Source organism: Calliopsis andreniformis, chromosome 12, assembly GCF_051401765.1.
Source record: "Calliopsis andreniformis isolate RMS-2024a chromosome 12, iyCalAndr_principal, whole genome shotgun sequence".
Taxonomy (NCBI): Eukaryota; Metazoa; Arthropoda; class Insecta; order Hymenoptera; family Andrenidae; genus Calliopsis; species Calliopsis andreniformis.
In genome coordinates, this window is record NC_135073.1 from 1,481,047 (window position 1) to 1,497,520 (window position 16,474).

Genomic DNA, 16,474 nt, shown 5'->3' on the forward strand with positions numbered 1-16,474 from the left:
TCCTAATAATTTTAAAATATATTCATGTGTATATTCTATGTTTAGTTTATGATGGAGCATATGGGTGGGATAATCTCTTGGTTTGTTATATATAATTTTCTTTATTTATTTTGTATTCTTTGTATTGCTTTTAAGTGACTTGCTGCAGCTATTATCCATATTTGACCCGCGTAGGTTAGGATAGACCTAACATAAGCTTTGTAGATTAATAATTTAGTATTTAATTGCAGTTTGCTGCGAAAATCTATTAATGGCCTGATAATGTTTAGCACTTGGTATGATTTTTTGATCCTTTCCTTAATTGCAATGTTCCATGTTAATTTACTATCTATTATAATACCTAAGTATTTCACTTGTTTTGTCCATTTAATTTCCACATTGTTAATTTTGATTGGTCTTGGTTCTCCTATTTTTTTGGTTGTAAAATAAATGTTCTGAGTTTTTTCGCTATTTAATGTTAATTTCCATTCATTGAAGAATTTTATTATTTCATGAAGGTGTTTTTCTAAATAGGAAATTGCTTGGTTAATTTTCCAGGAGGATGTGTAAATTGCTGTGTCATCAGCAAACAATGCCAGCTTACTATTTGTGTTTGTATTTGCCGGTATGTCATTTATATAAAGTAGAAAGAGTGTAGGTCCTAATACTGATCCTTGCGGAACTCCTGTGAGTGTATAATGATCAATTGCTTTGGATTTGTTGACTTTAACTTTGAATGTTCTCCCTGTAAGGTAGTTGTATATTAATTTAATAGTGTGCTGTGGGAATTTTAATGTATTTAGTTTTTCGATGAGCCCTTCATGCCATACTGTATCAAAGGCTTTCATTATATCCAAAAATGACGCCACTACAATTCTATTTTTGTTAATTTCTGTTGCTGTAAATTCTATGAATCTATTAAGCTGATGTAATGTTAAGTGTTGCTGTCTGAATCCAAATTGTTCATTAATTAGTATTTTGTTTTTGCTTATCATCTAAAATTATTTTTTCAAGGATTTTGCTTAGTATGCTGAGTAAGCTAATAGGTCTGTAGCTACTGGGGTTTTTGGAATCCTTTTTCGGTTTCAAGAATGGTAAAACTATTGCACTTTTCCAACATGATGGAAAATATGCCAACTTGATTGAAGCTTTGTAAATATACATTAATTGCACTATTATTTTCTTGTGAGAATTTTTAAGTTGTTCAGTTTTAATTGCATCTTTACCAGGAGCTTTACCATTTTTTAGTTTTGATATTATATTTTTAATATAAGTTGGTGTTATATTCGGTGTACTTACGCTTCCTGTACTCAAATTAAATTTTGCATTGTTAAGTTTACTTGTATATCCATTGGAGATGTGTAAGAAGCTGCATTAATTCTGCTATTGCATTTGCTGTTTCCTCATTTGTGTAGAAGGTATTTGTGTCTGTTGTTAATGGGAGGATTAGTTGTTTTTTGTTTTTTAAAGCTTTATAAATTTTCCATGTTCTAGTGTTAGAAGAGTCATTATTTAGTATATGGAGCTTTTGTTCCCAGTCCTTTTGTTTAATTTGATAAATTTTATTCTGAATTTGTTTTGTTAGCATATTTTTTAAGTTTTTATATAGTAAGAAGCCCGTTTTTTGGTGTTTTCTTCTAAATCTATTTCTAAGCTTGATGAGGTTAATTAATTCTAGGTCAGGTACAAAGGTTCTAGTGTAGGTTTTTGTAATATTGGTAGAGTTTTTATACGCAAGTTCCATGGTTTTTGTTACTCTTGATATTTCCCTTGTTATGTCTTGTTCCATTTGAATTTGATGATTTATTTTGTTTTTCACATAAGCTCCTGTATTTATCCCAGCCTGTGTCATTGTGGTGTTTGTGAAAGGGACATTTTGCCTTCCTATCTCACATATTATTGAAAGGTGACTTGAAGAAAGTTCATGTACTGTTTTGCAATTTGTTTGAGCTGAAATTGTAGTGATGAAAAAGTCTATATTTGTTGGAATAGCTCTTGGAGTTTGATGTGAATATGTATCGCTGTGAATAATATGGTATCTACTGTTCATCATGTGCTTGTATATTAAATTGCTCATTTGGTTATTTGACCTATTGTTCCATAATGAATGTTTGGCATTAAAGTCTCCACCTATGATAAATTGTGTGTTATGCGTTGTTAGATTATTAAGATGTCCTTGTGTGGATTTTGCTTTTGGATTATTGTATGCTGTTCCTACAATGATTTTAGGTTTTGAATTGATTTTGATGAATACTGACTCTATTGGCCCCGTATTTGGGGGTGGAATATGTTCATAGTTAAAGTTTTTGTATAAAAGTATAGCTACGCCCCCACCTATTTTATCTGTTCTGTCTTTCCTTATTATATTATAATTTCTTAATTTAAAGGTATCTGTTGGTCGTAGCCATGTTTCTGTTAGAAAAAGAATGTTGATTTGATGATTTTCTAAAATTAGTAAGAGTTCTTGAGATTTGGATTTAACGCTGGTAGCGTTCCATGTGCAGATTTTGTATGGCATATTAGCCATCGTACTTTGCTACAATTTCAGCCATGATTATGGTTTGTTCCATGATGGACTTGGTGTTACTTAATTTCTGGTTTAATTCTCTGACTATTTGGTAAATTTTCCTTAAATCACATATTGAGTTTAATTGATGTATTTCCGCCATCATTGTTGAGAGGATATTATTATTCGACACAAGTTGTGTTGATTCTATAATGAGTTTGTTAATTTTGTTTGCAGCTTGCTCTGCGTAAGAAGATTTACTCTGAATGTTTTTGTTTAAGTCTGTTGTGTGTTGTTTTGTAAGAGTGTTTAAATTCTTAAGTGTGGGGAACTGTTGAATATGTGGTATTTGAGTGTGTTGTGAATTTTTGTCATGCATATTAATCTTTTCCTTTTTTTCTAAATACCTAATTAGTGAGGGGCAACCACTATAATTTGCTGGGTGGCTCCCTTTGCAATTGTAACAGGTGGCAGGTGTGTCCGGGATTTTTGTACAACTACGGGTTTCGTGACTAGCACCACATTTGACGCAGTTGGGCGCCTTATTACAGTTTTTGGCTAAATGTCCAAATGCTTGACATCTATAACATTGTATATAGGGTTTTGTAGAATTAAACTTTTCCCAGTAGATTCGCGTGTGGAAAATATGATTGATTTTTCTTATCTCCTGAAAGGAGGTTCCTGGTGGAAAATTTATCTTGAACGCTAGTCTTCTAGAATTATTATGTAAATTGTAACAGCTAATGGGTTTTAATCCTATATTTTTAAGTTCTAAACTTAAGCACCACAGTTACAGTTTTTTGATCTGGCAAGGAGAAAGTGTGATATTCTATTTTGTCTTGTTTTGCTGCTTCAATGAAGTTGTTATAATTTTCCATTTCAAAAAGTTGTATTTTCGTTTGTTTTCCTATACATTTGACTTCAAATTTGTTCCCTACAGTGTCTTTTAGGGCATTTATGAATTCCTTTAATGAAGATGATCTGGGCGTGTGAAGATAGATTGGGGGTGGTTTGCTTCTATTTCTATGTTCGTTAGTAGTGGCTGTTACTGTATTCTCTGTTATTTCTTTACTGTGCGTCTCTGCTATTTTTGATGTGCTTTGTCTTTGAGTAAGTGATGGTGGTGGTGAAGTATATTTTTCACCAAAATTGTTCATTAATATATGAAATTTATTTCTTACCGGTATATTTGGCGTAATATCTAGGTCCATGTTTTTTTGTATGTCTTCCTTTTTGTCCTTTGATAGGGTCATTTTAAATTCATTTGCATTTAAGTCACTTAGCGAAGCAGATTTGCTTCGCTTCCTTGATGTTATGATATACGGTTGATCTTTCCTCGCCTGGTGGCGGAGGACTTTGATTTTGCTGGTCTTTGGTTGATCCACTATATTTTCATTTGTTTCACTTAATTTAATGTCAATGTTGTATTTTTCCTGAACAGTTAAATGTACCGCTGAACTACACTACTGATACTCTACACTTTAACCTTATTTTAGCCTTATGCGCACTAACGATGTCCTTGACGGTTCAACGTTCAACAGTCGTCACGATGTCAGTCTTAGCACTGACGCTAGACTCTTTGTCCAGTGCCAATCTCGATCGTTCAACGAACGATCACGCTAACGTGCGACAGTGAATGATATGAATGATTCGAGCAGGCTTTTGATTGTGTCTCTTGCTTTTTTTTTGTTTAGGGGTGAGGCTTGAGTTCGTTCCTGTGGCTGGGAGGCGGGGATGCCTACTGCGCACAATCCTAGGAGTGTACTCGTCCGAGATCTTGAAGATGGCGTCCCAATGGGATACTTGAAGTTGCTCAGGAAAAATTTGCAAAAAAACCTGAAACATATTTAGCAGGAGAAGTTAGACGTTTATTGGGGTCTGGTGTGAGCTTGAGAGAGCATTCATTCACAAGTCTGGTAGTTAAGTGCGGAGATGTAGGATTTAAGGCTTTGAGGTTAGTTTGGCTGGGAGTGATTTGCCATGCGGAAATAGATTGAGAAATAACAGAGTTAATTTGCTTTGGGGGGGATTGGGTCAATTTTCATGTGACAAGAAAGAGGGAATCTGAATTTGATTTTATAAGGTACTAGATTAGGTGGAATGGGGTTGGTAGATTTTACTAGTGGATTGCTGTGGCTGGAGGTGTCGTATCTTGCTTTGATTTTTAGTATTTGTTCTATGATTTTAGGTAGATTAGCCCTGCTGTGGAGTTTGTTGGTGGAGAAATCTCTAGGTAGGCCAAGAATGACTTTTAGTACTTTATTTTGCAGTGTCTGGAGTGATTTGATGTGGGTTGGTGCAGCTGCACACCATATCTGGGAGCCGTATAGTAGGACTGGTCGGATACAGTGGGTGTAGATGCTGATTCGAAGATCTTGCTTTAGACCTGAACTAGCGTTGAGGAGTTTGCATGCAGCGCCAATTGCTCTGTTAGCCTTGTTGTGTCTGTCCATGACGGAGTGTCTCCAGGTTAGTTTGGAGTCGAAGATTAAACCTAAGTACTTTACTGTGTTGGTCCAGTGAATGACCGTCCCCTGTAAAGTCAGAGGAGGTGGGATTGTGAATTTGATTCTACGTGTGAAGTATATCGTCTGTGTTTTTGTAGGGTTAATCGTGAGTTTCCAGTTTGTAAAGTAATTGTTTAGCATTAACAGGGCTTTTTGAAGTCTTGTTTGTAGGAGAGAGAGGCTCCATGATGCTGATATGATGGAGGTGTCGTCGGCATATAAGGCTATAATGGTATTGTTTGGGGTAGGTATGTCTGCTATGAAGATAGAGAATAGAAGGGGCCCTAGTATGGAGCCTTGGGGCACGCCTGCTGTTATGGGTTGTAATGCAGATTTATTCAGGCCGATTTGTACAAAGAACTTTCTGTTGTTTAGATAACTGCGTAGAAGATGAATGATCCAGTTGGGGAAACCGAATGAAATGAGTTTGACTAGAAGTCCCTCGTGCCAGACTGAGTCAAACGCTCTTTCCAGGTCTAGGAGGACCATGGCTGCAAATCTATTAATGTTTACCTCCTGGGTAATGAACTGCGAAACTCTGATGATTTGGTGTATGGTGGAGTGGTTGGTTCTGAAGCCGAATTGGAATTGGGGGATAATATTGTGGGTATCGGTGTGTGTGAGAATGGCCTTGGCGATTATCTTTTCAAATATTTTAGATAGTGTAGACAGGAGACAGATAGGTCTGTAACTGGAGGTTAGAGTCTTGTCTTTGCCAGGTTTTGGTATTGGGACTACTTTTGCAGTCTTCCAACAAGAGGGGAAATAATTGAGTTGTATGGATGCTCTGAAGATGTAGTAAATTTGAACGTGAATTTTTCTGGAAGCTTTTTTGAGTGTTTCGGCGGAGAGACCGTCCATACCCACTGCTTTTTTGTGATCTAATTTATTGATGTGAGTGGCTATGATTTCAGGTGTTAGGAAGGTGTTAATGTTTTCAGGCAGTAAGTTAGATACCGGGTTTTCTTCAAGGAAGGTGCTGAGCTGGTTATGTGTGATTGACTCTATGTTGGATGATTTTTGGGAGGCAATGTTATGTATCGTTTGAAATTGTACAGCGAGAGCATTTGCTTTGTCTTTCTCTGTGATAGAAGTGGAACCTGTGGGGTCTGTTAGTTGAGGGATGATTGTCTTTTTCTTTGTGATTTTTCTATAAATTGGCCAGAAGGTGTGGTCTTGATGAGATGCATTTTTAATTTGGGTGTGTATTTCCTGTGCCTTTAATGCTATGACTTTTCTATTCAATTTGGCTGCCAGTGATTTGTAGAATTGTTTGTATAATGGGTTGCCAGTTCTATACCAGGAACGACGGGCTGAGTTACGGAGGGCTTTAATGGTTTTAAATTCAGTGTCTGGAGTGTAGTCTAATGATGTGGCTTGGACGGGGGTAGAGGCTACTGTTTTGCATTTATTAATGTGGCGACCTAGATTGTTTATAGTAATATCAATGTCCTCGGTAGAGGAGAGTGAGGAGGTGATAGTAAAATTATTAGTTTGAGTTTTGTATCTATCCCAGTCCATTATATTTGCGTAGGTGGCAGGGGGAGAATTGTTGTTGTGTTTTTGAGTCAGGGTAACCGGCCTGTGGTTGGAGCTGAGATCTTCTATGGAAGTACATGAGAATCGGAGTTGGGAGTTTGAAAGAAACAGATCTATGGTGGATGGTGTGCATTTGGGAGTGAGGAAAGTCGGTGTGGGAGGGAAGATTATGTTATATGGGGCGCTGTCTGAATGAGACTTTAAAAGGCCCCCGTTGAGGTTCCGTGAGGCGTTGTTCCAATATGGGTGTTTGGCGTTTAGGTCCGCGCCTAGTATGAATGGGATGCGGAAAGAGGTTAGGTTGTCAAGCAAGGCGTGCGTCAGTTTAACAGTGGGGGGACAATACGCAGAGATAAAAATTAGGTTAGGACTTCCGATTCTGATTGCAACGGCTTCAATCAAGCCGGTGTTTGGTAGAGGGTATGGGGTGTAGGAGATATTTTTGTGAATTATGATACAGACTCCGCCATAACCCGAGCCATCCGGACGGTCTGCTCTTATGATTGAATAGTCTCTCAAGAATGGGGAAGTGTTGGGTGTTAGCCAGGTTTCTTGAATGGCGGCTACTGAAATGTTACGCTGGTGTAGGAAGAGCTCCAGCTCTTGGAGTTTTGGGGTGATGGAACAAGCGTTCCATGTCATGAAATTAAACGACCTTTTTGTAGAATTAGTCATCAATTAGATGAGCGAATTCTTGAATAACAAGGAGTTTCTCCATGTTATTATGGCAATTAGCTAACTTGTGAGTGAGGGTTATGATTAGTGAAGTCATCTTTCTGATATCAATTACTTTCTCGAGATTATTAACCGCGTTTGTTAGGTTTTTGAGGTCGTCCATGATAGATAAGGGAGATTCCTGGGGGGGGGGGGGGGGGGGGGTGTAATTGGGGTTTGTTGTTAGTGAGGGCCTTAGCATAAGTCATATGCTGTGTGGCGTTTTTGACTGTTATGGGTTCGTTTGTTGAATATACCCTGGACGTGTTTGTAGGGATAGTGGGCCGATTCAGGGGTTCGCTAGGAAGAACGTGGCTTGTTCTAGTTAGAGGGGAGTTTGGTGGTGAATTAATTGTATTCCTCGTGAGAGGTTGGTGGGATGACTTTTTGTCCAGAAATCTTTGAAGAGCAGGGCACCCCGAGTAGTTTGCCGTATGAGCGTCCCCACAATTCGCGCATTTAGGCGGCAACTCAGGAGATTTTGTACAGGAGCGAGTCGCGTGGGTGTCTCCACATTTCACGCATTTCTCCAACCTATTACAATTAGCCGAGGCATGACCAAAAGATTGGCATCGGTAGCACTGAGTATATCTCTTGTTATTAAAATATTTTTCCCAGTAAACCCTGAGATAGAAGAGATGGCTGACTTTGGTCACCTGTGTGAATGTAATTGAGGGCGGGAATGAGAGTTTGTATATTGAGAATTTAGAGGAGGATTTACCTTTGACCTGTGTGCAACTATTGGGGTTTAGACCTAATGTTACTAGTTCGTCGAGTATTTCGGACTGATGTATGGAGGGGAGTCCTTTTAGAACTACTACTAGGGGTTTTTCTGATTTTAAGGAATACGTATGGAATTGTAGTTTTTTATCGATTAAAGTTTTCTTGAAGTCAGAATAGTCCTGTTTATCGACGAAATTTAGTCTAACCTGATCTCCTAGGAATTTTAAATTGAATTTATCTCCAATCGAGTTTTTGAGTTGTTTGGCTAGAGAGATGACGCTGTGAGCTCCAGCATCGATAAATAGGGGGGGAGGTCGTTCTTGAATGTTAGGTGAATTTTTGTCTTTCGTGGGAGTAGTGCCAGAGGTGCTTGTTTTTGGAGAGATGGTATTGATATGTATTTGATCACCGACCTGTTTCCTGAAGAATTCAGAGTTAATGAACTCAAACCTATTTTTAGTAGGGATATTGGCCTGGATCTCAATATCCATTTGGTTAGTCTTGCTGGTGGGGTTGTCCGATGTTTTTCCCTTTTTTGGGTGGACGTCATGGGTGTTAGCTGCGAGGGTTGAGTTTGGAGTGTTGGCAGCCAGTGTTACTTCTGAGCTGCGTGAAGTTGAGCTGTCCCCGGATCTTTTGGGCATCGTCGTCGTGATTTTGGAGGAATTGGAGAGAAAAATACCCCTGTGGCATTTAATTCTCTTGTAGATTGGGTTGTTCGGTGCGCATAGCGCACGGGGCCTGGCTGGTTCCTTTGGCGTAAGGCCAATTGTTGCTATTATCCCATGCACCAGTGGTAGGTTATTGGGAACATATGCGGACTCGAATACTATACTGCACGGACCCCGCAAGGCGGCACTCGCGGAGCTAACTCGCGATTCGTTTAAGGCCGTGAAAAAACGGCAGCGTCTCGCGCGGATCGGCTACTCACTGTTATTAACGGCTGCTTGTTGTCTCGAAATGATTCAGAGCGACCTGCTCGCGTCAGCGGTCAACACCAAAGTGGAACTGTCGAATGATGATAGAAATTGACGAAGCAGAACTGGGAACGATTTCAATGATCAGAGAATGAAGTCAACTGAGAGCGAATCTGCTTTTGATTGTGTCTCTTGCTGCTTTCGCAGCTCCTTATATACCCGTTAGTCGGAGTTCGCGCATGCGTAATGTCTTACTTTCTAATGGCGGTCTTATTCTAATCGTAAATGAAAACGTACGATATACGTTGTGTTTATGTTAAAATATAATTAGAACTTATAATATATGATATAAAAATAAGGTACAAAAATATTAATTAGTATTAGGATAATAGAATACGCAGTAATATAATAATAAAGTATTAGAAGGATACAAATATAGAGAGAGATGGTGATCGATAGAGAGAGATAGTAATAGGTAGAGTGAGATAGAAATGGATAGAGTGAGAGGGAAGACCGTGGGTCGTTACAACAGCAAAAATAATCACTCAAAGCAATCACTTCAGAACGAAATCAGGGCCTCTTCCAACAGCTTTTGGCCTATTTTAGTAGCGGATAATATTTTCAAACGGATAGAGATGGTTGGTATATACTATGGGTACAAGAAACCACAATCATCAAACGAGTTCCTGGAAAAATTCGTCGATGAGATGACCTATTAGATAAATAATGGGTTTGTGTATAATAATAGTAAAATTACTATTAGTCTGTCCAAAATGATCTGCGATGCTCCAGCCAAATCATTCGCATAATATACAAAATGCCATACAGGCTTCTCGAGTTGTTCGAAGTGTACAATTGTTGGCAAACTGATTAATAAAACCATTCGTTTCCCGTATACCAAAGTCTCTGCTAAATTTCGAACAGACGAAAATTTTGTACGGCAAAACGACGAAAAATACCATAGAGGTACAACTTCTTTATTAAAAGTGCCAGGTATTGGACTAGTACGAAACGTACCCCTGGATTACATGCATTTGATTTGTTTGGGGGTTGTGAAAAAGATGTTATTGTTGTGGATGAAGGGACCGTTGTCCGTAAGAATTGGTGGACAAGCCACAAATTCCATTTCGGATGAGTTAATCTTGAGAAATTGTATACCGCGAGAATTTTCACGTAAGCCAAGAAGTTTGATAGAAGTCCCATATGGAAAGCTACCGAATTTCGGCAATTTTTACTTTATACGGGTCCCATTGTATTACGGCCTGTACTTCAAAAAAAGGTTTACGAGCATTTTTTAACTCTGCATGCGGCTATAACTATATTAGTCAGCTCTACACTAATTAACACCAAACAGAATATTAAATATGCAGAGGATTTGATGAAATACTTCGTGCAACATTTCGATGAAGTGTATGGGAAACATTTCTCATAATTTCCATAATTTACTTCATGTCTGCAATGATGTAAGAAAATTTGGAGTATTAGACAATTTTAGTGCGTTTCCATATGAAAACTTTTTGGGAAGTTTACGAAAATTATTAACACTAGATTTACCAGTTATTTAAATATACCTATTTCTACCAAAATCAGTCAGAATGACTGGTGTATACGAAAAAATGCTTATTGAGGCTTTCAGTCTTTATTCACTCTTAAAAAATGGCAATAAAAGTTGAACAATATTAATTGTAATAGATAAATGGATTTATAGACATTGTCAAATAACAAAACGCTTAATTTTTTACAGTTTGTCGGTCACAATTTCTACATATGTAGATTTTGCTATGTGTACACTTTCCGCATACACTTTTTTTGCATGTATTGCAAATATTTGTAGTCTTATTGTTATTGCAATATCCTATTTGACACCATTTGCGTATAAGAACCGTGCCACTTGTAGTTGGTATATCAGCTTCGTGTGGTTTTTGCCTTGAAGTCTGATATTCTGAAGCAAGTTCTTCTGCTAATCGAAACAGAAAGTCTTTCCGTAAGATATTTTCTCCTGTTGTATTTTTGTACAATATCCAGCAATTTATTCCGGCTAAATATAAAATATTGAAAAACACTTGAAGTGGTCACCTTCTAGAATTTGATTTCACGGTATATTTTCGTGCCATTTGATCAGTGACATCAACGCCAAATTTAGTTCTATTATAAAACGATACAGTTTTAGGTAATTTCTTAGCAATTTTATCAATTTTGACGTGTTTATGTTTTGTACATAGTATAAATACTTTTTTATTTGGTCTGCTCTTGTAGACGGTAAGTATTCATCCATTGGATTGATACAACAACGTTGAGAAACGAGCCATGCTGTCTTTTTTCAGTTTGCAAGTTTTCGGCAGTTCGCTCTTGTTTGCGCGTATTGTTCCAAGCAACGAAGTATTTTTAGATCTTAATTTTAACGCCAAAGGAATACTTGTAAAAAAATTATCGGTTGTTACAGTTCTACCCTTCATGGTATACGGTTCAAGAAGTTTCATTACGACAAACTCGGTTAGGGGGTAATACTACTTATAGCTACAAAAGTCATAACATCATTTCGGAAAGCAAATGTTACATACAGTAGGAATTTTAAATTGAAAGTGCACGACCAGTCAAAATGACTGGTCTGGTAAATCTAGTGTGTGACATTACGCATAGCGCCGTACCTGTTTTGTGAAACTGCGCGAAGTTAGTGAAAAGAAAGACCGTACGGCCCCCTTGCGGAACACATGCCGAGAGATGACTCCTGGAGGAAAATATCGTGAATTTGGAATCGTCGCTAATTTCGGGTACCTCCATGCCGAGCGCGCGCGACGTTTCAGGGCCGTAGAAGAGATCTGAGGGACCCTGAGGCCGTCTCCGTCGCCTGGCCGTGCAGTTTCCGGATTCAGGCGCCGCATATACACCGGATGGTACAGGGGCCCTCCACCCTCGGAGTTCAGGGACTTGCCGCCTTCGCGGAGGACCAGGGAGCCAAAGGAAAATTTGCCCGCAACAAGCTAAGGGATGGTCCCGCGGTACTGCCCTTCTACAACGACTCAAGCGGAAGGCGAGGGTGGAGACGAGCCCGGAGATCGTTGTCCAGGCGGCAGGAGCCACAGGAAGTCCTAGGAAAGTCTCTACGATACAGAGTGGTCCAGAAGCCCGGTTTTTGTGGCCAAAATTCAAAATTTTGTCATAATTTTCTGAAAGTTGGTAATTAGGAGTTTTTAGGGTCGCTAATAACGAATTTGACATTAAAAATTAAAAATTTTTCACGTCAGCACTTTCGCCTCTATCTAATCCTCTTTGACTGTCGAGGTTCTGGGGTAAGTCCCGTAGGGTTCATCACAGTCCTCTTACCAAACGGCATAGCCTTATCCACTCCGTGGCCAAATCCTTTAAGAACAATATTCTTATTCTTTAGCAATACGGCGTCGGGCCACTTGCCTTCTCCAAACACTCGCTCTTCTTCCAAACAGTCACACGACACCCGATAACTGGGGGGTCCAATGTAGCCATCAGCCATCGGTCGCCAACGGATCTGTTTAGTCTCATACACCCTCAATCAGCCACACATAAATTAAGACCCTATCATAATTTACCTAAAGGCTAATCACCATTCGGCCATTCATCCCAAACTCTCTCTTAAAAATACGTTGACACTAACATGCACACTACATATTTTGGGTGCAGTCCGAAATTAGCTGACAGCGCTGAAGTACTGCAAACGCGTTCAAAATTTCAAAGTAGCGTACTGATTTTACTGAGCTGTTACTATGCTGGACCTCATGTTCAGGTTAGATGTTGTCGCGTACCAGAATAGAGGTAGGCTCATGCTTCTATGTGCGACTTTACACAGTTAAACTAATGCCAAATCTTTAACAATTTTTCCTGATTAAATAGTTCGTTTACAGCATATGGTTCTTTTCGAACATTTTTTCTACTAAACGATCCGAATATGATTACGTAATAAAAAAAAACAATAATTTTCAATGTTATAAACAATTTTGCTGATGGGTGTTTTTTGCAAATGTCCACCGATCTAGAGATGTAAATTCACCTCTGAAAGTCACGACTATTCATTTTTTTACATTCTATACTCAGAGGAAAGTTGCCGAAATTGGACCAATAAAACATTTTTTACTGTAGACTGATAACAAAATACTTTGAATATTTAAGAGGTAGCGTAAAAAATGTTACTATTTATGCTTTCAAAATAATATGACTGATTTTTTCAAAAATACAATATAAAAAGTTAAACAAATAGTTCTTTTATACTTGTGTGTAAGAAATTTTAAAAATTGCCGCCTAAACGACCTGAGTGGCACTCCCCGGAAGCAACCACCGAGGCGGAAATGCACGCGAGGACAAACGGCAACCCCGGGGAAAAACCCAGGGAGGCAACGCACCTCGGCAACGTAGCCGACCCCACGCATAGGGCCCTTCCTTCTGGCTCGAGCATCGACACTAGTTACATCGGTGGAATTTTTGCGCCTAATTACGCGCACATGTATACCGTTCGCTGTTAGTCCACTTAAAACAACCGGTTTCCCAAAATGTAGCTTCCATTTTTTAAATTGAACCACTGGATTAAAGTATTACAATGATTAAATTTTCTTAACAAGTTTCCAAAATATATTACATAGATATCAATATACCTAATGTGCAAAATCTCAGCAAAAATCAATAATCTACATCAGTAATATTTTCATAATCAGTAATCAGTAAAAAAATTAATAATATTTTTTTAATTCCGTATTTACTCCTGTACACGGTGTATGAACCCCAGTGCAACATTTTATGCACTTTATCATATTTCCTTCCTTGACTTCTTCACATAAGATACAAAACCAGTCAGAATCATTTTTTTGTCCTTTAAAATAATATTGAACTATATTGAACTGATCCTATGCAAGCAAGTACTTTTGGTCCAATGTAGACAACTTGACCAAATAATTGAAAATTTTAAACTGAATATAATAAAATATAGAATAATGAATGTACTTTCTGTATACATGCACTTGAAAGTCAACTACTAACTTTAAAAAAAATTTAGTGCTGCTAAAATATTAAGTTGTTAAAACCGACTGCGTTTGTTTATTTAAACATCAAGTGGTGCTGTATAATTGTGATTATCGCATTAACTTAATATATAAGCAACAAACATTGCCTGTCATACGGCACATATTGTTTATATATTACATTATTGCTTATACAGATACATTAGTGGTTCAACCTAGACGCCGTGCCGATCCAAATTCGATAACCTTCCCCTGTAGGCTTTTGTTGATAAAGGAAACATTCGTTTGTACGATGGTTATTTATATGACAGATTGTACCTTAGAGGAAAATACATTTCTTTCCTCTAAAGATTTTACAACGTGAAGACTGATTACCACATATATCTAATAAGTTGAAATGCCTTTTCTTCGGCTAAAGTACTATTTTTGAAATCGCGATACTTAAACATTTGAGGAATTTGTGGATGTGAACGATAAATATATACATCTATTAAACGTCATATTGTTAATCATTACTAATCGAGCTGCCAATTTTCCCTCACTTCTATCACTGAATGAATAACTTCAAATTTTCTGGAGGAAAGTTCCTCTAATTTTTTATTAAATTACGACACATTTTCATTTCATTTTTCTCCAATATAATTTAATAATTTAATTCTTCTAAGAATTGATCCAACAACTTTATCTTAGTATAAGCTCACTAATAAATCAGAAATACATACCTGCCCATGGCGTCAAATTATAATGAACATCAATTTGTTCATGAGCTTACCCAATAATTTTACTTTTTATATATAACAATAGAGATAGTTGCTGCCACGGTTGCACTAATTCAAAAACGGCATCAGCAAGTTAAATCTAAGCTTAATTACTTAGTTACAACTCCTAAGCTTATAGCGATCACCATTAAAGCTATCACGTATTATAGAATTTAGAAGATCAAGTGAAAGTTGATTGTGTTGTTGACTATGCGCATTAATTGTAAATTCAGTAGATCGCTGATTATTATCTATACTAGGTTCAAGTGATAGAACCATTTTGTTAGTGTATATGTAGAAAATAGGAAATTACAACTTCGACTTCGGTACTCACGGCAAGATACAAGATCCAACATCGATGCTGGAAGTGCTGATTCGAGAATTTACACGATATTACAATTAAAAATAAGTGGAGACTTTGGTCAGCCTCTTGAGATAATTTATGATCCTTTTAAGCCTATGTACGGTTAAGTAACGTTGCTATGCTCACTCTTTAGTCGAAAAATGTTGGCTTTCCAATAGTAATATTGTCAGTAATTAAATGTTAGAGCCTATTTAGAATCTGGCAATATGAGTGTTATTATAATAAATAGTACGACGTTCGTTGTATGTTTTTCCTTGTTTTCCCAGTTGAAAATAACAAAGACACGCGTACAATTGTCCATCAAATTCGACGTCTGTCAACGCTCGTGTGACATGTCTTAAATAATGATAAAACTGTCTTAAATAATGGTCGAACATGTGTTTTGAAAAATCGAATTTGTAAGTGTTCAGTAGCAGACAGAACTTACGTAACAAATTAATACAATATAGGAGGGTGATTATGAGAGAGACTACCAACTTTCCATCATTAATAAACTTCCTTCATTTTTTATCATTATTGTCTTTGTTTTCTGAGTTCTAAATAGATCATGAAACGTACCTTCTGTATTTTAAATAGTTTATGTTTGCACCTGCAATGATCTATCTATAGTTGATATTGTAACTGAATTGCGATTGTAATTCAAGAAAGTCTCATCTTAATGATATTTGACACTATACACGCGATACGTGAATGATATATTCCCACTCTTGCAATCTTTGGCATGTATATTCATTTATGCATGCATATGTATCTTGAGTATTTTTTCTGTGCGTTATTAATCGTCGCATAATCACCATTAAATAACATAGCATCAGTGTTTCTAATAATGAAGTAATGAAACTTGTAATGAAATAAAATTACGTAAAATGTATAACAGTAACGATACAAATTTAGCATAATCTGTATACATGCAAATTTAGTTATCAAATGTAAATATTATGCCAAATTGAATTTAATAAATTACCAACAGAGCATTTTTATTACAACTGATGTATACTTATTGAAATTAAATCTTTTTCTGAATTTTTCAATCATGTCTTGAACAGTATCTATTTTTAAATATGTGTTTTACAATATTAGATAAACGTTTTTAAGGAACATGTAAAAGTAAAAAATTATGTGTCGTCCAATTTTACATGAGCATGACATTAGTTATTCAAAGATCATTAATAACTGCATTTACATTCACATAACTTTTAAGCGTAATAAAATTATGTAATGGAGTGTATTTAAGTAATGCATACTCCTAGTGGAAATGCGAGTCGTCATGATATCAATAAGGAATACGTTTTAACTTGCAAGTATACAGTTGTTTACATTGTGTTGAGTATTAATTTCTAATCTGTAATCATTCATGATTCTGAAATTAAAAAACAAGGTGTTTATTATTATAGATTAATTAATAGCAGAATTGCTATTACTTTAGATGATACGACTTGATTCATTGATTTATATGTAATTTCTTTTAGAAAACCTTATCAC

At 37.0% G+C, this 16,474-nt stretch overlaps 1 pseudogene; it reads left to right on the top strand.

Annotated features, from left to right (window-relative positions):
* Nucleotides 1–9,250: 9,250 nt before the first annotated feature.
* LOC143185970 (uncharacterized) lies at nt 9,251–10,450 on the top strand (annotated as a pseudogene).
* Nucleotides 10,451–16,474: the final 6,024 nt, after the last annotated feature.